Source organism: Microtus pennsylvanicus, chromosome 6, assembly GCF_037038515.1.
Source record: "Microtus pennsylvanicus isolate mMicPen1 chromosome 6, mMicPen1.hap1, whole genome shotgun sequence".
In the NCBI taxonomy this organism is placed as follows: Eukaryota; Metazoa; Chordata; class Mammalia; order Rodentia; family Cricetidae; genus Microtus; species Microtus pennsylvanicus.
This window is the reverse complement of record NC_134584.1, coordinates 81,881,618-81,906,450: the sequence shown is the minus strand read 5'-3', so window position 1 is coordinate 81,906,450 and position 24,833 is coordinate 81,881,618.

Here is a 24,833-nt window from a genome sequence, read left to right as displayed (position 1 = left end):
TTAATATGTTGATTAAAAGCTCCAGCTAGCTGAAACAGGAAGTCACAATTAGTTTTCTGCTGATCCTGTCAGCTAAGTCAGGAGACAATAAAGTGAAGGCTCCCTCCCCCACCCCTTTCCTCTACCAAGCTTACGAGCAAGTAGAAAAGACTGCTTAAGTATCCAGGAAATACCTCAAAAGATGAAGACACCAGCTTCTTAAAATGTGCAGAATTCATCTGGGGAAAGAGCACAATATCTAGGTCATAGGTCGTGGAGGTGTGGCCAAGAAGAATGGGGATTTCTCCAATGTGAACTTGACAAGCCTCTGGAGTTGGGAATGGGGGAGGGCAGCCTTTGTGGCAAATCAGGAAAGCTGACCCCCAAACTCCAGCCCATCAGAGATCTGCAGAAAGTCAGAGCCCATCACTCAATTTCTATGTATCAATTAAAATTCCATAATTTCCCAAGTCTTACAAAAATGTGTGCACACACATGTAACACACACTGCAAGCCGTCTGTACACATCAGCTCTGCACACGCGCTCCTTCCTGTGTGCAGCAATGGCTACAGTGAATTGATTCTCATCCTTGCCTACAGCAGCCGAGAGTGCTGGGCATTGGCTCAGAGCACCGCGTCCCTGCCCATCATTCCTTCTTCTGTTCCTTCCTCGCAAGAGAATCCTGATGGTGTCTGTGCCCCGCGTGAGCCCAGGAGACGTGGAAGAAAGAGAATGGGAAGCCGGGCAGTGGTGGCGCACGCCTTTAATCCCAGCACTCGGGAGGCAGAGGCAGGCGGATCTCTGTGAGTTCGAGACCAGCCTGGTCTACAAGAGCTAGTGCCAGGACAGGCTCCAAAGCTACAGAGAAACCCTGTCTCGAAAAACCAAAAAAAAAAAAAAAAAGAAAAAAAAAGAAAGAGAATGGGAGGGCACGCAAGGGTGTCCCTCAACTAACAGAGTGCTTGCCTGGCATTCATGGAACCCTAGGTTCCATCCCAAGCAACAGAAGCCGGGCATGGTGGAACAGAGCCTGCAACATCAGTACTCACAAGTTAGAGGGAGGAGGATTCTTGGCTGCACAGCAAGTTAGAGGCCAGCCTGGGAGAGGTCTATGAGATATTGTCTTAAAAAAAATAAAGAAAGAAAGAAGCCGGGCAGTGGTGGCGCACGCCTTTAATCCCAACACTCCAGAGGCAGAGGCAGGCAGATCTCTGTGAGTACAAGGCCAGCCTGTTCTATCGAGCGAGTTCCAGGGCTGTCTCCATAGCTACTGAGAAACCCTGTTTGGAAAAACCAAAATTAATTAATTAATTAATTAACTAATAATAAAAGCCAGAATGAGTTGTTCCTCTCACAGCCTCCTCCCTGTGATCCTGGCACAGTGGGGTGGCTTTTCAGATGTGCCCCTTCCTGGCTTGGTGGGATAGCTTCCCAGCTGTTCCCTTCTGAAGTAACTTCTCTGTCTAGTCTTCTGTGGGGCTCTTGCCTGGGGCCAGATAGACAAAGGAAGAGTCTCCTGGTCTACAGTAGCAAATTTTCCAGGCATTTTCTTCTGCCTTTTCCTGCCAGTCCTGTGGTGTGCCAGCTGCATCCCTGACTGCTTTCCGGTTTTACTCTGTTCTCACTGGGACACAGTCCTCCAGTGGTCGCTTCTCTGACTTCTGACTTGTGAAAACATAAGCAAAGATGTCCTTATGGTACCGTGGGTAACACACACTTCATGCCTTGTTTTATTTATTTTTTTTCAAAGGCAAACTATTGATTTAATTTGCTTTTGTGAAAATCCCTAGGTTGGGGGACATAGTTGAGTACATACAGTGCCTGCCTAGTATGCAAAGAACACTGTGTTTAGTTCACAGCACTGCACAAACCCAGGCAAACTGCAGATGTCTGTAATCCCAGCACTTGGGAGGGGGAGGGCAGGAGGGTCAGGGGTTCAAGACCATTCTCATTTATATTTCAAGTTTGAGGCCAGCCTGAACTACGTGGAAAAATTTTTCAGATACATTTGACTTACCAAATTTAAACTAAGATACATAATTTAGATAGATCTATAACAGTCAGTGAGATTGAAGAAGTAATAATAATAATAATAATAAATCTCCCAACTCAAGATTCACTAAGATTCACTCCTGATTTCTACCAGACAGTAAAGAACCAACGTGACGACTGCTATGCATTTCTTAAGAGGAGCCTCTCTACCGTCACAAATAATTCCAATCAGACCAAATTAGACCGAATAAAAGATGCCCACATTTAATGCAGTGCTCCCGGGTGGCCCGAGAAAGCATGGCTAGGGAAAGAGATGGGGAAACCACGCAAAACACGGAGACCCTGTGTTCCTTTTCTGGGTGGCAGCCTAAATAGTCTGTGGGAGTGGTCCTGACCATCCCTGGGGAGGGATCAATGCTTGGCAGGCTTTGGACGTGGAGTCCCGACCAAGGCGACTCCTAGGGTAGGGGCTTGAAATGGACCATCCTGCTTTATTCCTGCTTCATTGGCGCTCCAAGGATGGGTGCAAGGAGCTGGGGTGATGCTTCCACCCCAAACAACGGCTTCTCAAATTAGTCCATAAGATGAGAAGGAAGACGCCAGACTCTACTGAATGCTCCCGAACCATCAACACAGATACAAAATTCTGGCAGCTGAGAAGGGTACTGGCTCCTTCCAGAGGAGCAGGATTCCATTCCCAGCACCCACAAGGCACTCAAAACCACCGGAAACTCTTCTCAGAGTGGATCTGGCACCCTCTTCTGAACTCTGCAAAGACATGCATGCAGGCAAAAACCCACATAAAGGAACAAAAATAAAGTAAATCTTTTTTTTTTTAATTCTCAAAAAAAAAAAAACCAATCAAACAAACAAACAAAAACTTGCAAAGAGAATTCAGGAACACGTCAAAAAGATCAACATGGTCAAGTGGTCTTTTTTTTTTCCCCTCCAGAGATGCAGATATGGTTCAACATACATAAATCAATGAATGCAATTTATCACAGAAATTTCTTAAAACAGAAATCACATGGACATCCCAATAGATGAAGAAAGGCTTTTGACAGACTATAGCATGCCTCCTTGATAAAATGCCTGAAGAAGGTAGGACTAGAAGGAATGCATGTCAGTATAATGAAGGTTTTACACTAGAAACCTATAGCCAATATTTTCCTAAATGGGGAAAACCTCAAAGCAGTCCGCTAATGTCAGGAACAAGCTGAGGTGTCTACTCTCTCCTCCTGCATTCAACAAGGTGCTTGACATCTTGGCTAGAACAATACATCAGGAGAAGGAAAAGAAAGTGATAGACAGGAATGAGATAGAAAGGGAAGGTGGTGAGCTCCTCTACGTAAAGACTCTCAGAATCCAATCAGGAAACTCTTAGTTTTGAGAAACACAAAAGTGGAAAGGACACAGAGTCAACATACAAAGAAAATCAGTATATGGGGGCCAGAGAGATGGCTCAGTTCTTAAGAACACTGGCTATTCTTCCAGAGGACATGGGTTCAATTCCCAGCACCCACATGGCAGCTCACAGCCAGCTGTCTGTAATTCCAGTTCCAGGGGATCTGACATTGTCACAAAAACACACATGCAGGAAAAACACCAGTGCACATAAAAATAAACAAAAATTTTAAAATCCGCAAAGAGATCAGGGAATCCCATTCACAATTGCCTCAAAACATAAATCAATAAAAACAGAATACCTTGAAATAAACTTACCAAGAAAGTGAAAGACCTTTTAAAGTAAAACACCAAAGTAAGAAGACGAAGGCGGCACTAGAAAGTAGAAAATGTCCATGCTTGTGGACTGTAAAAGTCAATATTGGAAAAATGTCCATCCTACCACAAATAATCTACAGACTCAGTACAACTGCCATCAAAAAGCTAATGTCATTCTTCAAACAAATAGAAAAACACTTAAAATTCATAAGAACACAAAAGGCTCTAAGTACCCTCCCTCATCCAGTCTCGAATAAAAACAGTAGCACCAGAGGCATCACTGTACTCGATTTCAAGTCATTCTCTAGATGCACAGGGACAGTACGACACCAACACAAAGACCTCCAGATACAAGTGGCCCAATAGAGGAGCCACGCACAAACCTGTGCAGGCACATAATTTTTATCAAAATTTCAGAAATTGCTGGACACAGTGGCATGAATCTTTAATCCAAGAACTTGGGAAGGCAGAGGCAGGCAGATCTCTGAGTCTGAAGTCAGTCAAGTCTACGTAGAGAATTACAGAGCAGCTAATCCCACATTAGCTGACACTCCGTTGTTAAAAAGAAAGAACAAGAGAGTAAGAGAGAGAGAGATTATCTAACTCTAGAAATATACATTGGAGACAAGACAGTTTCTTCAACAAATGGTGCTAGGAAAACCGGATGGCTGCATGGAGAAGAAAGAAACTAGAGCCCTATATCACAACCTGCACAAAAATCCATGACAAATCGGTCAATATCATTACTGTAAGACCCAAAACTCTGAAACTGCTCGTGGAAAAACAGAGAAAACACTTTACGATATAGGCACATATTTCCTGGTTGTTCAGGAAGTAAGGCCAGCTGGTGCAGGAGAATTATTTGTATTCTGTCAATCATGTTTTAAATAAATGCTGATAAATGGGACCCTTGAAGCTAAAGAAATCTCTTCATGACAAAGGAGGGACACAGTTGAGTGAAGGGACAGAATAAGCGAAAATCTTCTCTACCGGTGTATTCTACAGCGGATTAATATCTTGAATATACAAAGAGCTTAAAAAACTAAACAAGAAATCAAATAACCCAATCAATAAATGGTCTAAGAAAGTAAATTGACTTCAAGAGATGAAATACCATTGTCCTATAAATGCATGAAGAGTTCCCAACTTCACAGCCACCAGAGAAGCACAAATTAAAACTCTACTGCGATTCTCTCTTATGCAAGGCAGAATGGCAGGGGTTAAGGAAGCAACACCAACAAAAGTGGATGGCGAGGATGTGGACAAGAGGAACTTTTCCACACTGCTGCTGGGAACGAAGATGAGTCTGGCAATGATGGAAAACAGAATGGAGGTTCCTCAAAAACTAAAATTAGACCTACCATGTGATGCGCTACTCCCCTGCCGGGCATTTACCAAAAGATGTCCAAGTGACAGAAGACAGAGATACGTGCTCATTGGTGCTCTCTGCAGCACTGTCAAGAACTGCAGACTCATGCAGCCAGCCTGTGTCCAATGACAGTGGACATGGTAAAAAACAGAGCTGGGTGATGTACACAATGGAATGCTCTTCAAAGTGAAGGATGAAGTTCTATCATTTACAGAAAATGAAACAGCTACAGATAATCCTAACTGCAGGCCAATTAAATCAGTCTCAGAAAGACAAAGAGCATATTCTCTCAATTGTTGTCCTGGTTTTTGTATAAATACATAAAAGCATGTATGCACACACAGCAAAAAAAAAAAAAAACACAGAAGTGAAACTGTGCAGGATAAAGGAACTAACAAGAGAAGAGAGGAAGAAAACAGGGGAGCTGGGGAGGAAGAGGTACACTCCATACCCAAAGAGTACTTGTACAAAATGTCTTTAAGCCATGCACAATAAATATACAAAATGGAATTGTTTAAAATTCAAAAAAGAATTAACAATTAAAACTAGCCAAGTATGGTGGCACATGCCTTTAATTGTAGCACTTGGCAGGCAGAGGCAGGTGGATATCTATGAGTTTAAGGCCAGCCTGATCTACAACCTAGGACAGATAGGGTAAAACAGTGAGACTCACACCAGGAAGTAGTGGCACACACCTTTAATCCCAGCAGTCAGGAGGTAGATCTCAGTGAGTTTGAGGTCAGCATGGTCTACAGAGCGAGTTCCAGGTTCAGCTTCCAAAGCAGCACAGAGAAATCCTGTTTCAGGAGGGGAAAAAAAAATAGTGAGACTCTGTTTCAAAATAAAACAGGAGTAAGAGAGACAAGATTTCTGGAAAATGAAGTTTCCAGAGCAATCAAGGCAAGTGATGTCCAGAAAGTAAGAAAGAATGAGGTTGTAGGTGGGGCCAGCCATGTAGAGAGTTTATCCAGCACACAGGGCCCTGGGCTTGAGCCCGAATGTTAACAGAAGGAAAAAGGAAATTCAATTCCAGGTTATCAATGTGACCTAAGATCACAGGGCAGAAAGAAAGACAGACAGAGAGGAAATCAGAGAGAACACTCCAGCACAGTGTAGTCCCTTACAGCACCATCAGAGTTCTGATGAGCGGATGGATATAAGGGGAAACCAGCCATGTCCTAGGAAGAACAACCAGAGAGATCACAGGGACAGTCCCAAGTCACAGGACGGAACTTACTGAGTGGCTCCTACCTACCAGGTACATTAGCACATACACACCGGATCTCCACAGTCACCTGCAGTGCAGGTAACATCTTCACCTCTCAGAAAGGAAACTGGGGATCTCTGTGGAAACATGTTTTCCAGTCAACATCTGCATCAGAATTGAAGGTTCACTCTTCTGACCCAGAACGCAGATGTCTTTTACAGACCACGGCGCTGTGTCTTTACAACAGAGCCTGCGATTGGCAAACTAAAGACCAAAAGAAATGAGAAGACAGCCACAGACATGGCTTGGAAGATTTAGTATACAGAGGCCTGCATGACTCAAAACAATACACAGAGTCGGTGGCGTCCCTGTGAAAACCCTACAAGCATGCAGTCCACATGTTAGTTAGTTCCCTTTCTGCTGTTAGGACAAAAACGCAGCTCCTTACAAAAAGCAAGACCTTATTTGTCTTGTGGCTCCAGCGGGATAAGAACCTGGTGGAGGGCAAAGGCATGGCAGCAAGCAGCAGACACGGTGGCTGGAGCAGAAGCTATGGGCTCGCGTCTGGAACTCCAAGCATCTCGAGAGAGCACGCTAAATGGGCATGTGGCTGTGAAACCTCAAGTAACACACTTCCTCCCGCGAGATCACATCTTCTAAATCTACCCCAAACAGTGCCACCAATGGGGACCAAGGATTTAAACATCTGAGCCTATGGGAGCCATTCTCAGCCAAACCACCATACCCAGTAAAACCTGATCCATGATTTTTTTTTCCTCTCTGACATTCGGGATCAAACCCACATGCCAGGCAAGACCTCTACCCATGAGCTACAGCTTAGCGCATCTCAGAACTGTTCTGACAAAGAAAAACAAACCTGGAGACCTGATGCGCCCTGCTTTTAAAGGGTATTACCTACAAAGTTACAGTAAAGAGACCGCCGTGGTATTGGCACAGAAGCAGGCACACTGCACACACAGTGGAGAACACAGAAACAAACCCACGCGTATACAACCAACTGATCTTTGTCCAAGAACACGGAGTGAAGGAAAAGGTAATTTCTACTGAAAGTATGCCCTCTGCTCCTACGATACCGAAAAACCACTTCAAAAAGGGTAAAACTCTCAGAAGAAAACGGGGAGAAATTTCACGGTCCAGGCCTGGGAAATCAATGATCTCTTGGATGTCACTCCCAAAATGCCAGAAATAAAAACAAAACAAAACACAACAAAAAAGTCAAATAACTTTATGTTAAAAAGTTTCTATTGAAGAACCAGCAATCTGTGGAGATGTTTCAAATTATACATCTGATAGGCGTTTAGTATGCAAAATAAATACATATGGAAATCCTACAATTCAATGGCATTTTTTTTGTTTTATTTTGTTATGTTTTTGGGACAGGGTTTCTCTGTGTAGCTTTGGAGTCTGTACTGGAACTCAGTCTGTGGTCCAGGCTGGCCTCCAACTCACAGAGTTCGCCTGCCTCTGCCTCCCAAGTGCTGGGGTTAAAGGCGTGCTCCACCACCACCCACACAATGGCAAAATTTTAATAACCTTATTTAAAGTGGACAAAGTCTAGGACAAGCATTTGTTCAACCCAGACATATGAATAGCAGCTGGCATGTGGGAAACACTGCACATCATCAGAAAGACACCCATTAAAAACCATCAGGGAACATCACCTCAAACCTCATAAACTGGCAACCAACAAAACCAAGAGATAAGAGTTGAGGAGGAGGTGGAGAAACTGGAACCCTCAGGCAGCGATAATGGAAGTTGCACCCTTATCAGGGTGCCTAAGTCTGGGTTACAGCCTAGTGTTTGCAGCCTTTACATAGCTATGGGTTCAGTGCAATACTGTGGGCGGGGAGTAGGAAATACTCAAGTCTTAATTGGCTAAGAAGCTGGGACAGAACTGTGTGTATGGCTTTTGCTTCTGGGGGTGATTGTTTGGTTTTGTGTGTGTGCGCGCGCGTTCGTGTGAGCTTGGCACAGCACTCAAGTGGAGCTCAAACGACAGTTTGCAGAGTCAGTTCTGCCATCACAAGAGTCCTGAAGATGCTAACTGAAGGTGAGCAAACTTAACAGTAATTCCCTGGCTCATCTCTTGGACCCTGTTGTGTTTTGAGACAGGGTCTCAAATCCCCAGCCTGGCCTTGGATTTCTGGTCTCTCTGATCTTCCTCCCAAGTTCTGGGATGGCAGGGACACATCACCACTCAGGACCAGGGCTCAGACCCAGGGCTTGATACAAGCCAAACAAGTATTCTACAAACTGGGCCACATCTCTGCCCCCTGTGTGTGTTTTACTAGGCACTGCGGATGATTCTGGTAGCCCCTCTGTCTGAACTTAACCATGGTTTGTCCCAGAACACAGGTAGTCTTTATCTGTCTGAGGGGAAAAACTAAAGGCTCCTTTTATTTCCTCAGAGAAATTTCTTTTTACGTCTTGTTTAAATTCATCTCTACTCACTACAGGAAGCTTTCCCAGCCTGGAAGAAGTGGTTTGAGTCTCTCCCACCATCTCAAAAGATCCACGTCTCCCGGCTCTCACCCTAGAATCTCACACAGGACATTCACATTGTTAAAGGGCAAATAAATAAATACAGAAAACCCCAAAGCATGACTTCAAACCAACCACAGAAACACTTGGTGTGTGTTTGGACAGCATGCGGATAAATATTTGACATGTTTGTTTTACTGTTTTAGAGCTCAGATTCTGCCCTAAAGAAACCATGATCATACACAGTTTGCAAACAAAGATGTCAAACATAGCTTTAAGTGCTGGGAAATAGCAAAGAGTCTCCCACGCCGTGATTCACCTCATCATCCACTGAAGAAGGGTTGGGATTAATTGGTGTTGGTGCCGTTGCTTCCCTTTACAGCTGATATCAGACCCCAGGTCCCCGATCGTCCTTTTGACTTTGCAGGGAAGGGTTGAAAGCTGTGACCCACATTCCCATGGCCACTTCCCAGTGGCGCTCTTTGCTTCTGGCTTAGCTTTCTCTGGGAAGAAAAACTGGGAAGAACTTTCTTGGTACTGAGCCACGCTCCCATCTGGGATAAAGATTAAGAAAGAGGAAGGAGCTTTTGTTGTGCTTATAAATGCCAGATGCCGCCACATGCATGGCCCTATGGATCCCTGGTGCTTACTTCAAACGTTTGCTTTGAAAACATCCTCTCTGAGGAATGCTCTGGTAACCATCAGGAGTCAGAGGAGTGGCCCGCTGCCCTTGCCAGCACTTACTAAAAGATTGCCACCAATAGATTAAAGGGAATCCCTTGGCCTTGGGGTGGTTTATCAACTTTCACAGAGTTTCCCACATGGAAGATGTCCACAGCCGTGAAAGGCATGGGAATCACTAGAGGCCATCACGTGGGCTTCAGGCCAGCAGCATAGAAACCCCGAACAAGGAAAGGCATTTCACTGCCAGTGTCGACTTTTGGGAAACCACTGTTACTGTAAGTCAGATAGCTCTTTGGTCATTTTTGATTAGAGTAAACCAAACAACTCTTTGATCATTTTTTATTACTGAATTTGAAGGAGAGCCAAGAGTTCAAAGCTGAAAGAAATGAGGGAGGGGCAAGAGATGTGGTTCAGTTGGTACCAGGACATGAAGTCCTGGGTTCAGTCCTTAGCACCTCAGATCGCGAGTGTGGTGATCCATGCTTAGACTCCTAGCAATGGGGCTGCCAAGGCCGAAGGCTCAGATGCGTAAGGGTGTCCTTGGCTACACAGTAAGATCGAAGTCAGCTTGGGCTATGTGAGAACTTTTCTCTGAGTAGGTGGGGAGATGAGTAATAAGAGAAGACAGAGGAGAAGAGATGGGCAAGCATAGAGGAAAAAAGGGAAGAAGGGTAAGCAATAACAAAAAGCAAACTTTGCCACAGCGCTGGCTCAGCTGCCCCGCCATGTTCTCTTCGCTCTGCTATGCTGAGGCAAGCCACCAAGGGAGGATCACCAAGGAAGAGTCTGAATCTGCTTAAGATCTACTAGGTCAGCACTGTTGAGTCTTCCTTTGGCCTTAGGAAGGGTAGGGCTGGACCAGCATTGTTACTAATCGTATGTCTACCTACAACTTTGAAATTTTGTTCTTTATGGATTACCTAGTAATGCTCTTGGTTTTTGTTGTTGTTTTAGTAATATATAATACTGTCTATAAATATACCCGTTTCAAAATTCATTCCTTCATAACTTCATACTTATAACTGTCATGAGCATGCAATGCCAGAAACATATCAAATACATTTGTGTCTTTCTACAACAACAGATTTTACTGAATAAAGATAAATTTACAAGACTTAGCAATTTCAGTAAGAACAATTTGCCATATAGCCTGCATATCTTGGTAGCCTAGCTATGGCAAATACAGAGTCTTTTATTCCAATCTTAATTACTAATATTTGGGTTTTTTTTTCTGCCTTGCCTTGTTTTGTATGTAAGACAGGCTTTCTCTATACAGACCTGGGTGTTCTAGAACTTACTACGTAGACTAACCTTGCCTCCATTAATTACTAATCGTAACTTCATTATCGCCTAACACATAATAAAGGTATCTATTTATCTATGTGAATATATGTGGTTTACAGAATGAATACAAGTTAGAGAGGCTGTACCGAGTTCAAACGGTTTCAGAGGCAGGCAAAGAATCTACATTGCTAAGATAATGAGCCCGGCCGTGCCAAGAGGGAGCTGCACTGGAAGTTGCTAGGACCAGGGTTTGAGAGCAAAGCTGTGATGTAAACGGCCTAAGCAAGATTTAAGAGATCAAGACCAGACTGGCAAACAGACAAGTGGCCCAGTAGGCCTCATCCACAGCAGAGGGTCAAACAGACCCAAGGACAGTCACGGAGTGCACTGCTTGTCAGTCCTTGACACAAATGCCCGGTCTCCGATGGCAGGTTGGTGTGGTGCTATGCCATCAAGGGTTAGGTATCTATCACTTTTGGGGGCTTAGTGGAGGGAGTTATGTGCTTTTCTTGGTCTCACATGTCCGATAAATTCTTGGGCCTGATTTTATTTGATGTACCCCTGTAGTTTTAACTCATTTCCATAGCTTGCTTTCTGTTTTTCTTTTGCTTTGTTTTGTATTTTTTTTTTATTCTCTGAATAACTTTGGTGCCTGTCCTGGAATTAGCTCTTGTAGATCAGGATGGCCTCGAACTCACAGAGAGGTGTCTGCCTCTGCCTCCCGAGTGCTGGGATTAAAGGTGTGCATCACCGCCACCTAGTCCATAGCTTGCTTTCTATTCCCGGGAGTAATTTGTTTATTGGTCTGTCCTGGGTAAGAATGGGTGGTGCCCTTCAGAGGGTGCCATTTCCTGGTCCCACTCAGGGGTTGAAGCCATTCTTCTCACTCAAAATAAAGTCAAAAGCTGATTACAAAATGGACTCTTCTTTGGTGAGGTTCAGCCTGGGAAACACTTAGAGGGCCAGCCTCATCATGATAGAATGTCCTACAACCACATTCTCTCTCAGCCACATCACAACATAATGTATTATTAATGATATCCCCCCCATTATCTTCTCTCACCCCTACTGTTACTTTTGATTTGCTACGAGCATTTTACTATATTTATTTTTACTTTTTTGTGTGATGATTTGTACTCATATGTGTGCCCTAGTGTGGAGGCCAGATGTCAATTTGGGCATCTTTTCTTAGGAGATGGCCACTTCATTCTTTTAAGGCACAAGCATTCGCTGAGATCTGAGTTCCAGAATAAGTGGTGAAGAAGTGGGAAACTGTGAAATAATGGGTTTCATTTGGACACTTCTGCGCGCGCGTGCGCGCGCGCGCACACACACACACACACACACACACACACACACACACACTGGGCTTCGGTCACACCCACTCCTCCCTCACCCTCACATCGCTAATTGTCTCCCTGATTCCGTTTCTTTCTCTGGCATCCTCCTTTCTACTCTCATGCCTCTCCTCCCCCACAATGCATGAGAAAACACGGATTACTTGTCTTTTTGTAGCTAGCTTATTTCCCTTGATATTAAGATCACTAGCTCTATCAATTTACCTATAACTGACATGATTTTGTTCTTAATGATTGACTAGAGCTGTGACATTTTTATATCACACTTTCTTTATCCACTCCTCTGCGGAGGGGCATATAAGCTTATTCTCTACCATGGCTGTTGTGAACCGTGCCTCTGTAAGCACGCCTCTGCAAGCATCGTCTTCCATCGCAGGCTGACTTGGCTTCCTCTAGACGTGCCATTCCGATGGAAGTCTAGCTAAGCTGCAGAGTTCAGTTGGGTGAACACTGGTTTTTGAGGCTCCTGAGAAGCTATTTCCAGAGATCTAGGAGAAAGGTTTGTGCTGTAGAGGCTCAGGGCAGTGTTTCTCTGGGTGATTACTTACACAGTCTCACCAAAGTCACCAGGCACCACCTTCATGACCACTTCTTGCTCTATCCCAAAACAAAACCAAAGAATCTTCCTTATCCTACCAGCTCAGAGCTGGAGGGCCAACTTGCAACACAGTGCTCAGATATAACCTGCAACTTGAATCTGACCAGTTTCCACCTGTAGCAGTAGTGGGTTCAGGAAAAACACATTTGGAGTATGAATTGATCCATCCATGTGGGGCAGGTGATGCGGACCTGAGCTCCGCAGGCGCTTACAGAGACGTATTTGGGTGAAAATGTTCAGGAGGGAGAAACCAATGACAGACCGGAGGAAAGTCTGCCTATGTCACCTCCAAGGATTGGGACAAAGGCGTGTCACCATGGCAAATGTGAGGGAGACTGAAACAGCTCACAGAGCTAGTAAGATTTTTATTTGATTTTTCTTGTTACCACTTGTTAAAGGAGAGCAAGCACATGTATTTACTCACGCTGTCTTTCCTGTGGTTGCATGTGAGGAGCATGCATGTGCTCAGCTGTGCACACGAGGCCTGAGGCCGACTCGACTACAGCTCTCCACCTTATCGTTCGAGACCAGTGATGTGGGATTCCCCTCTGTATGCTGATGGGGGAGTGTCATATATCAATCTGTTGATTTCATTGGTTAAGCAATAAAGAAACTGCTAGGCCCATTTGATAGGCCCACCCTTAGGTGGGAGGAGTAAACAGAACAGAACGCTGGGAGGAAGAGGAAGTGAGGTGAGACTCCGCAGCTCTCGTCTCCGGAGCAGACGCAGGAGAGACGCCATGCTACCTGCTCCAGGGAAGACGCACACTATGAAGCTCCGACCCAGGATGGACTTAGGCTAGAATCTTCCCGGTAAGCACACCTAGGGGCGCTACACAGATGATTAGAAATGGGCTAAATTAATATGTGAGAATTAGCCTAGAAGAGGCTAGATAGGAATGGGCCAAAGCAGTGTTTAAAAGAATACAGTTTCCGTGTAATTATTTCGGGTAAAGCTAGCCGTGCGGGCGGCCGGGTGCCGGGAAAATAGCCCGCTGCCCCCAATTACTACAGTATGCTGTGAGTATCATTGGTTAATAAAGAAACTGTCTTGGGCCTGCACAGGGAATAGAGGTAGGTGGGGAAAACTAAACTCAATGCTGGGAGAAAAGAGGAAGAGTCAGGGAGAAGTCATGTAGCCCCACCGGACACAGAGCTGGAACTTTACCTGGTAAACCACAACCTCGTGGCGATACACAGATTACTAGAAATGGGTTAAATTAAGATATGAGTAGCCAATAATAAGCTAGAGCTAATAAACCAAACAGTGATTCAAATAATATAGTTTCTGTGTGATTATTTCAGGGCTGAGCAGCCAGGAACCAGCAAGCAGTCTCCTTGCCAAAGCCCAGGTCCCTACCTGAATCCAGAACTCACCGATTGGCTAGACTGCCTAGGCAGAGAACTCTATGGATCCATCTGTCTCTACCTACCCTGGCCGTAGGGTTACATACATGTTATGTGCATGATAGGGATCCGAACTCAGGTCCTCAGGTTTGGGCAGCAAGCACTTCACCATCAAACTAGCCCCCCAGACCAATGTCATCTTTTTAATTCCCATAATAACCATTCATGGAAGATTTTGCATCCTCAGTTTCCAAATGAGAAACCTGAAACTTACAAAGGGAAATCTTTTCCAGGCAAGTCAAGCAATTTGCTAAAGGTTAAGTGGGACCAGATTTTAACCCCAGTCTGCCTGATGCTGAAGTCACGGTAGTTTCCTCAGAACCAGCAGAGAAAATGATAGCCAGAGCGTCAAGTCTACTGTGCACTTCATGATCTGCCCACTGGGAGGGGTGATGTGGGAGTGTCATATATCAATCTGTTGATTTCATTGGTTAAGTAATAAACAAACTGCTTGGGCTCATAGCTTAGAACATAGGTGGGTGGAGTAAACAGAACAGAATGCTGGGAGGAAGAGGAAGTGAGGTAAGACGCCTCAGACAGAGAGGCCATGCTCCGCTCTCCCAGGCAGATGCGGGATGAAGCTCCGACCCAGGATGGACGTAGGCTAGAATCTTCCCGGTAAGACCGGTGCTCACAGATTATTAGAGATGGGTTGATCCGGATATCAGAATTAGCCAGTAAGGGCTAGAGCTAAAGGGCCAAGCAGTGTTTAAATGAATACAATTTGTGTGTTGTTATTTTGGGGCATAAGCTAGCCAGGCAGCCAGGGTGCTGGGGACGCAGCCCCGCCGCTCCTATACTACAGAGGGGGCTTTACATTTTTAAACTGTTGAAAAAAAAGAATAAGAAAACCATTTTGTGCCTGTGGAAATTACATGAAATCCAAATTTTTAGTGTCCATAATTAGGGGTTTTTTTTAATATTCTTGTTTGTTGTTTTGTGTTTTTGAGACAGTCACACTTATCCCAGGCTAGCCTTGAACTATCTACATAGCCAAGGAAGACTCTGAATCCTGATTTACCTGGACTCCCCACCCTGAGTGCTGGAATTACAGGAGTGTCTCACCACACCCAGTTTGTGTGGTACTGGGATTGAATCCAGGGCATCATGCATGCTAGGCAAGCACTATACCAACTAAGCTACATCCCTAGCCCCATAAATAAAGTTTTATTGGCACACAGCCCATCTGTATTGTCTGCAGCTGCTTTCATACTGTGTGAGAGTTCAGTAGTTGCTCAAGAGACCAAGTGGTCAGTAAGCAAACGTATAATTGGCCCTTTAGAAATAAGCCTGCCTGGCTATGAAAGGAGACAGAGACAGAGACCCACACTGGAGCACCGGACTGAAATCTCAAGTTCCAAATCACAAGCAGAAGGAGAGAGAGCACGAGCAAGGAACTCAAGACCGCGAGGGGTGCACCCACACACTGAGACAATGGGGATGTTCTATCGGGAACTCACCAAGGCCAGCTGGCCTGGGTCTGAAAAAGCATGGGATAAAACCGGACTCGCTGAACATAGCGGACAATGAGGACTACTGAGCACTCAAGAACAATGGCAGTGGTTTCTGATCCTACTGCACTTACTGGCTTTGTGGGAGCCTAGGCAGTTTGGATGCTCAACTTACTAGACCTGGATGGAGGTGGGTGGTCCTTGGACTTCCCACAGGGCAGGGAACCCTGATTGCTCTTTGGGCTGACGAGGGAGGGGGAGTTGATTGGGGGAAGGGGAGGGAAATGGGAGGCGGTGGTGGGGAGGAGGCAGAAATCTTTAATAAATAAATAAAAAATAAAAAAAGAAAGAAGCCTGCCAGTCTCTAGCGTGTACTGCTTGGCCTCATGATAGGTGGTGGCAATTGTTGAAAACTTTAATAGACACTACTCTTACTGACTTATGCTAATCAATATTCTTGAACATCTCTTCGGTCTTCCCTATAAAGGCTCCACTTGTAGTGTAGGGTAGTGGCTCAGTCAGTAAAGCGTCTGCATGGCAAGCATCCAAGAATGAGTTTGGATCCCTAGCGCACACATGAAAAGGCAGGTACGGTACTGCCCTTAAGTGGCAGAAACAGTTGGATCCCTGAAGCTCATTAGGCAGCCAGCCTAGTCAAATCAATGAGCTCCAGGTTCAGTGAGAGATTCTGTCTCAAAAATAAAAGATGGTGGTCGATTGAGAAAAGACACCCAGCCAGGGATGGTGGCACACACCTTTAACTCCAGCACTTGGGAGGCAGAGTCACACAGTTCGAGTCTAGTCTGGTCTACTACACAGTGAGTTTGGGGACAACCAGGGCGTGACAGAAAAACCTTGTCTAGGGGAGGAGAGAGAGAGAGAGAGAGAGAGAGAGAGAGAGAGAGAGAGAGAGAGAGAGAGAGAGAGACCCTATCTTGGAAAGAAGGGGGAGGGGGGACACCAACATTCACCTCTGAACTTTACCTGCACATATATACACACGTGTGCACACTTAGACACAAACAAGTGCACTCATATGCACACAATCAATTGTCCAATTTGTGTCTAAAGATCTCACTCCTACCTTAATGTGCTAGCAACCAGGTCATGTGTGTTTCTTTCCGTTCCTTCACTCAAGGAACAAAAGTCCAGGGAGCTTAGATGCAATTGCTGGCTTCTCAACACTCTTGGGGTTTCTGCCATCCCTGAGAAGAGGGAACAGGAAGTTAGGATGAGAAAGCACACTTAGGAGCAGCAAAGAGCATTTTGCAGGCTGACACCACCACACCACACCACAGAGAGAACAGCAGAGTGCGTGCAGGATTCTGTTTGAATAGCTCATTTCTGATGCCCCCCCCCCCCCCCCCAGTGCTTTCTGCTGCCTGCTTCCATTCCGCAGTCACTCTGCTGGCCTGGCAACCCAGCATCATTATGTAAAACGTTCTGGGAATCTCCCAGCCAGTTCCCAGCATCCTGAGCCTAGCCCCCAAGCACTATTCATAATGTTAATGTCATCACTCTGAGCCAACTGCATTCCCATAATGCCCTTCAAGCAGAGAAGAAAAAAAAAGTCTAGAGAAACATCTATCCCACAGAACTCAGAGGCTGACAGCCTTGCCGCAGCTCCCAGCTATGTAGCTTCAGAGGCGTCGCCTCCTTATTGGTCCTTTCGGAGTTTCCCGGGGTGCCTTCCAGCTTGTGATGTTGTTAGTGAGGACTTTTAGCATCCACTATAGGAATTCATCAAACTGGTGTAATACAGCTGGGGTAAGAATTCAGTAGCTCGGTTGGCATAGCGCTTGCCTAACACGCGTGATGCCCTGGACTGAATCCCAACACAACGCGGATTGGGTGTGGTGGGACACTCCTATAATTCCAGCACTCAGGGTGGATGCAGGTGAATCAGGAGTTCAGAGTCATCCTTGGCTCCACAAGTAGTACTCATGTTTGCCTCATGCATAGAGCCCTAGGTTCAAGCCCCAGGACCAAAAACCAGGCATGGTGCCCACACCTGTGATCCCAGAACTCAGGAGATGGAGGCAGGAGGATGAAAGTACAGGGTCATCTTCGACTTTATAGTAAGGATAAGGCCAGCCTAGAGTATATGAGATCCTGCAAAATGAAGAAAAGAAAGGAAGGAGGGAGGGAGGAGGGAGGGAAGCAGTGGAGAAAGGGTATTATTAACGTAGAGGGCAGAACGCTTGTCGGACAATGAGGTACCGTTTTCTTAGCCAAAATCATTATTTTTTTCGCGGAAGGATTTCTCTGTATAACAGCCCTGGCTGTCCTTGAACTCATTCTGTAGACCAGGCTAGCCTCAAATTCATTGAGATTCACCTGCTTCTGCCTCCCAAGTGCTGGGATGAAAGGCGTGAGCCACCACCCAGCTCAAAGTCAATTTTTTATAGCTAGAAATTTTGTGCCTGCTCCTGGTCTTCAGTGGTTGGTTTTCTTTATCAATCACCAGTTTGGTCAAAAGACCTTTCCATCAGGAAACTATTTCCCACAATCTAAGTGTGTGACCTTATCTAGAAATGTATTCTATTTCTCCAGACTCCCAGCCATCTAATATGGTCAATTATCTGCCAAAGCCAAAGAAAACCTTCAAGTACACGACACATAGTCCTGCTTTTCAGACCGACTGCATGGAATGCACTTGCATTTTGACAAACTTAAATCAGGAGGAGGCTTGGTTTAAAACTCTATTGTCTGTGTGGCTAGTACATTTTCTAGATGATTCTAGAAACAATAAATATGATTCTTGAGGGTGTCTACTCTGGAAGTTGTTTTTACCCTTCTTCATCAATCTCCATGAGACCCCGAGGATCTACTGGAGAGCATTTCCCTGGAACAGAGCTGGGAAAGGGAACACTGGGAACTCGGGTGAACTGCTCTAACTTTACATGTGACCGAGCTGTTAGAACAGCTGGTTCTAGGGTCCCAACCCAAGATCAGTGGGGAACATTCTCTCTGAGACTCTTGATAATACACTGCAGATGACTTGTAGTGAGACGGTACAGGATCAAAGTTTCAAAATTCAAACAACTTGGAGATGAAGAGCGCCTGCCTAGCATGTAGGGAGCACGGGTTCAGACTCCACCACCGTATGAAGAGAGCACAGTAACACGTGCCAGTCATCCCAGCACTCAGGTGACAGAGGCAAGAAAGTCAGGAGTTTAGAGTCAGCCTTGGTTACATGGGAAGTTCAGGGCTAGCCTGGGCTGCAGGAGACCATGTCTTTAAAAAAATAGTGTTTGCCACACAAGCATTAAGACTTGAATTCAGCTCATCAGCATCCACACAAAAGTCATTAGTGGTGGTTATAACATCATTGCTGTGCAGAGAGGCGGTTCCCTGGAACTCACGGGCCAGCCAGACTTGCCAGTCATTAAGTTCCAGGTTCAGCTGAGAGACCCTGTGTCAAAAAATAAAGTGGAACACAATTGAGGACGGCACCTGAACCTGGGGCCTTCACAAGCAACCAGACATGCCTGTACCACACTCATATTAACATACATACACATATGGGGGGACACTCTAAGGAAAGGAGAGGGGAAGGGAGGGGAGGAGAGGAGAAGGGAGGGGAGGGGAGGGATGGTAGGAGGAGAAGGGGAGAGGAGAGGAGAGGAGGGGAGGGGAGGGTGAGAAGGGGAGGGAAAAGGAGTGGAGAAGAGAGGAGAGGGGAAGGGAAGGGAGGGGAGGGGAAGGGAAGGGAGGCGAGGGGAAGGAAGGGAGGGGAGGAAAGAAGAGGGGAGAAGAGGAGAAAAGAGGGGAGAGGAGGGATGGTAGGAGGAGAAGGGAAGAGGAGGGAAGGGGAGGAGGGGAAAGAAGGGAGAGGAGAGGAGATGGGAAAGGAGGGGAGGAGAGAGGGGAGAAAACAAGAAAGGAGAGGAGAGCGGGGGAAGAGAAAGGGAAGGGAGGGGATTTAACATGTCCCTTTAAAATTCGGGAAAAAGTTGAGTCAGACCTTGTCAAAAGCCTCCTTGAAACCTGAGAGCATGTAGCAACATGAGTTTTTCTTTTAAAAAAACGTACACAGCAACTTTTATCCTAAGATCTCAAAGTATTCTGCAAAAGTAAAGTTGCTTAACATCCCTTAGAGGGCCAACCATCCAGTGCTGCCAGAGCCTCCAAATCAGGGCCCTAACCTCTGTACTACTGACACCAGGACCTAGGGAAATGCTTGTCCTGCGGGTCACAGTGGCTGTCTGGCAGCGTTCCAGGCTTCTCTCCACTCACCGCACACCGTGGTTTGTGACGCACAAAAATGTCTCCAAATACAGCCAAAGATCCTCCGAGATATGGAAGGGACAAAGGGAGTTCCAGCTGAGAGCCACTGTTCTCCAATAGAATCAGGACGTGCGAAGCCATTAGTAGTTCTATACATCATCACCTGGTCAAACTGCAGTCTCAAGATGGCAAAAAGAAAGCCATGACTCGCATGTGTCAATAGAACCGCCGCTGCTCCCTCCCATCGAGGGGACTTCTCCCTGTGACCATCCCTGAATCCTCACTCATTCCAGAGACAGGGTAACTCTGAGGTCACAGCCACAAGGACTTGTCAGTCTAAATTCTGCCTCATGCTACACAGGACAGCCAAGCGAGTTGTGTCCATCTGATCGGAGTGTTCCCTCAGGGAGGAGTTTGAGCATTCTGAGCCTAGATCCTCTCTGATTTGCATGACAGTCTGCCACAGGCTGAGGGGTCCAAGAAGGGAGGCTTGCTGATGTTGCTGTCTCTTCAACCTGTCAACCACGATGTTTGTTCATCTGCTTGTTGATTTATTTGCAGTGCATCTATGGAACTAACTTGCAACATGCATGTTAACTGATTGACTTAAGCAGAACGTTCCATTTGCATAGAAACGTTTATTGGATGTGCCCATGCTTGCCTCTCAGTAGATCGTAAATGCCTGTTACTCCCTCTCTATTTGCATCAGCATGCGAACTTGATGATCCCTTCGCTGAGTGACTGAAAGCAGGTAAAGATTAGCTTGAGCAATAAACTACCTCAAGCATTATGGGAACAGAGACAGGTGTAACCCCCGCCCCGTATCCTGGCAGAAGAACTAGAGCATATGCATTTGGAGACACAGGCAATCAGAGGCATAAAGGGAAGCAGCTAGTTCGACCTTCACAGTTTTTGTTCCCATGATACTTCAAAGAATTAGGTTTTCAACTACACTGTCCCCCAGAGTGTGTGTGTGTGGGGGGGCGATATGTAGTAGAAGGTGCTCTAAACTTAAGACCAAAATTAAGGCTCATACAGCAACATGCTTGCCAAATAAAGATGAAGACCTGAACTTGGATCTCTAGAGCCTACATAAAAGGCCAGGGGTGATGTCATGTGGCTGTGACCCCAGGACGAAGCAGGTGGAGACAGAAGAGTCTCTGGCACACACCAGACACCTAGGCTTTCCAAATAAGTGTGTTACGGTTTCAGTGAAAGAACCGACCTGTCTCTAAAAAACGATGCTGGAGAGTGATAAACAAAGACACATGCCAACCTCAGCCTTCAACATCCATGCGCATACACATGCACACACATGCACCTCTCTCTCTCTCTCTCGCTCACACACACACACACACACACACACACACGTTGGTTGTTCCATGTTCTAGCTGTGTATCTTGGAGTGTGTTACAGCAAGTGGAAGCACAAGGTGACAGGATTGGTCTGAAGCTGCGCAGCCAGCACTTACCAGCTGATCAACCTTGATTCGAGTCACTGACCTCAAACCCATCAACAGTTCGCACACCACTGCGCTGCCATTGCTCACCCACAGCCTCTGTTTTATACGAAGAGGGGGCATAAATAGACAAGCTAGCATGCTTCCTGCTGAAATATAGCAATTAATAAGATAGCCAAAGAAAGTGGTGTTGATATGCCATATAAACTAGCAGAATATATACGATACGACTTATAACCAACAAGATTCTTAAGAAAGAGTTAATATAAAATTTGAGACAGGAGCAGGTCTGAGCATGTCTACTGGGGCCTACCCTTCTTTTTGATTGTTAAGTTCCAGGTGCCGAACAGAACAAGGGCTTGACAGTCTGTCTGAGGATCTGGTGGGAGACTGTGTTCTGATGGGAAGAAACCAAAAGATCAGACAATGGCTATCCCAGAGTATGGAAGAAGAGAAAGAACTCGCTAACTCCACAGGAAATGAAGGTAAGCAGGTGTGGTGGTGCATGCCATCAGTCCGGGACTTGGGAGGCAGAGGCACATAGCTCCCTGTGAATGTGAAGCCAGTCTGATTTACACAGTGGAGACCCCGTCTCAAAGAAAGAAAAGAAAAGGAGATGTTTTCTTTTGAGCATGTGATTATTCCAAATATCGAGTGGAAATAATCAACGTTTTTACTTTATAGATTGAAAAGGTTGCTTTTCCAGAAGAGAACATTGGAGACCCAGAGGCAAGTATCCAAGGTCAGCTGAGACTTGCCTGACTGCATCCGAACCCCCTCTAAAGCACCAGGTTGTGGGCCAGCAGCATGCAGATGCTTTCCTTCCCGTGGGATGATGAGGGTCTACGGCACTGCGACACTGCGGTGGCAGAGACAAGAACAGAGAAGCACAGTGGTGCCTCTGCTGTCGCCAGCCTGTCTCCAGTACTCACTTGTGATGCTTCCTGAGGTGCAGCCATCTCTACTACGGGAAGGTTTCCCTTCCGGTCCCGTGTGGGTCACCCCACTAAGCATGTTCCACATTCTCTCATATGTCCCTGTCACCAGGTGGTACACAGACTAGCACAGAAGTTTGAAATGACCTCTGTGTCACCATCATTTCTCAATGACCTGAGAAAGGCTTGTACTCTCCTTGACTAGATCACACCACCCACCAGTATTCCCCTAACACATCGGCATCTTCCTGGGATGTAAGCAAAGAACTAAGAGAAAAATTGATGAGTTAAAAGGAATCATTGTAGACTCAAAGCTAAAGAGAAATTCCTTTTTTTCCTGGATTATCTTTTGCTCTCTTCCATGAAAGCAGATAATTGAGGTTAACCTGAATCTCAAGCCTTACAACATCCCTGAAAGCAGGTATTAGTCTATTTTTATAGATGATGAAAATTTTAAGTCTCAGAGGTTAAGTAGCCTGCCTCAGGCGGTACAGCTAGTTGCTGCCAGGATTCGGGCTCCTCGACCTCACTTACCTTGCGTATCAGCAACTGGAGATGATGGGAATGTACCGTCCCTTTCAAGGCATGAAGTAACCCGTGAGACATTTGGGCTCAGGCATCCAGCCCACATTTCATCAGCTACCTCTGCTGAAGGCCACACCCTACTCTTCCCTATATGGCAGTTTCCCAGCCCCTGTCAATGTATGGACTCATTGCCTGAAGAATAATATTGACATCTGTCCAAACCTCTTAGCATTGCAAAGGCAAAGTGAAAACGGGAAAACAAGATATGAGATTCATTTCATGCTCGACACTTTAGATCCATGCTCGAATCTATGCATTGTCAATGATAAAAGTTACGAGGCTGGAAAGAGAACTCAGTGCATTTAAATTGTTTTCTTTGCAAGCACAAGGACCTGAGTCCCATCTATAGAACCCACGGGCAATAAAAGGAGGGTGAGAGAGGTCCCTGTCACCAATCCTGAGGGCCTGAGCTCAATCTCTAGGATCCACATGGTAAAAGGAGAGACCCTATTCCCACAAACTGTCTTCTAACTTCTACAGTAATGCCCTTGAATGCACGCTCTCAGACACCTGTATGTGTCCACTCGCAGCACACACACACACACGCGCGCACATACACACACACACACACACGCACGCACGCACGCACGCACTAATGGTTTGGTTTTAAAGAAAACGGCAGGTATGATGGCACACTCGTGTAACATCAGCCCTGAAGAGGTAGGTTCCGTGCACTTGTAGCAAGCCCATTCACCCGACTCAGCAATCCAGGCCAATCAAAGACCCTGTCTCAAGAACACAAATGGGATGTCTTCCAAGAATTACAGCCAGGGTGATCCTCAGGCCTCCACACACATGCACAGACTGGTGCCCCCATGTGTGTATGCATACACACACAACAACAACAATAAAGATTACTGGTAAGCCCTGATTTCCTTAGTCCTAATTTAGAAGATAGAAAACATTGTTCCTATTTAACCCAGTACGAAGTTGAGAAAGCTACCACTAAGCAGCTTGTTCAAGGTTACTGTCCTGGTAAATTCTAGAACCTGGCCTCTAACCTCAGGCATTCTCACCAGCTAGCCTTCAGTCGTGGTCTGCCCGAGTGTCTACAGTAGAGGACAGTTGTCATGCACTCTTCTTTATAAATATTAGACACAGACTGCGAAATCCACATGGGTCCAGCGCACAGAAACCCTCGCCACTGTCCCTAGTGCTCAGAACTGTCCCACTTCATGTGTCAGTCATCGTCCCACCACTGTGACAACAGCGCTTCTACCCACAGCAACAACAGCTGGCCAAGTCTCCTTTCCCAGAGCCCTGCCCGAGTCCTCCTGGAGAGTCTAAAGCTCCAGGGACGCTTTCATAAACAGGCGACTTCAGGCTCCTCTCAGTCACATGGAAAGAAAAACAGTTTACTTCCCTCCTCAGATGTCCAAGGAAAAGAAAACATCTTTCAGAAGCTCCCCTCCACACACACACACACACACACACACACACACACACACACACACACTTCGGTTTCTTTGGTCCTGTTTTATTTTGTTTGTTTGCTTGTTTTATGTGCCCCAGGCTGGCTTTAAACTTACTTTATAATTGACCATAATCTTGAGGTTCTGACCATCCCTTCTCCCTGCTGAGGCTGGTGTTCCAGGTGTACAGCACCCCATGCAGATGACGTCATTCAGGGGCTAAATCAGAGCTTTCTGCAAGCTTGGCAGATGACCGACCGAGCCACATCTCCCCCTAAGCTCTCTGTTTTGATGACCTAATTGTTGACCTAACTTTCGGTGGAGAAGTAAGGTCAGATTAAATATGCCCTTCATGAAGATGGCTACATTTTGTAAAAACACTTAGCAGAAAAGTAATAGAATTTACTAAAAAGTTGTGTGGAAACTATTCATCTTCCCAGAGAATCGTGCACAGAAGTAATCAACACACTGACATAAGCATCTCTCTCTCTCTCTCCTCTCTCTCTCTCTCTCTCTCTCTCTCTCTCTCTCTGTCTGTCTCTTTCTCTGTCTGTCTCTCTTCTGGAGACCCATGGCTTGAAAGTGTTTTTAACCGTGCAAATTCGGGCAGCTAAAGTTAATTCTATCAAACATTTTCTGGAATAACTTTTTTTCACCT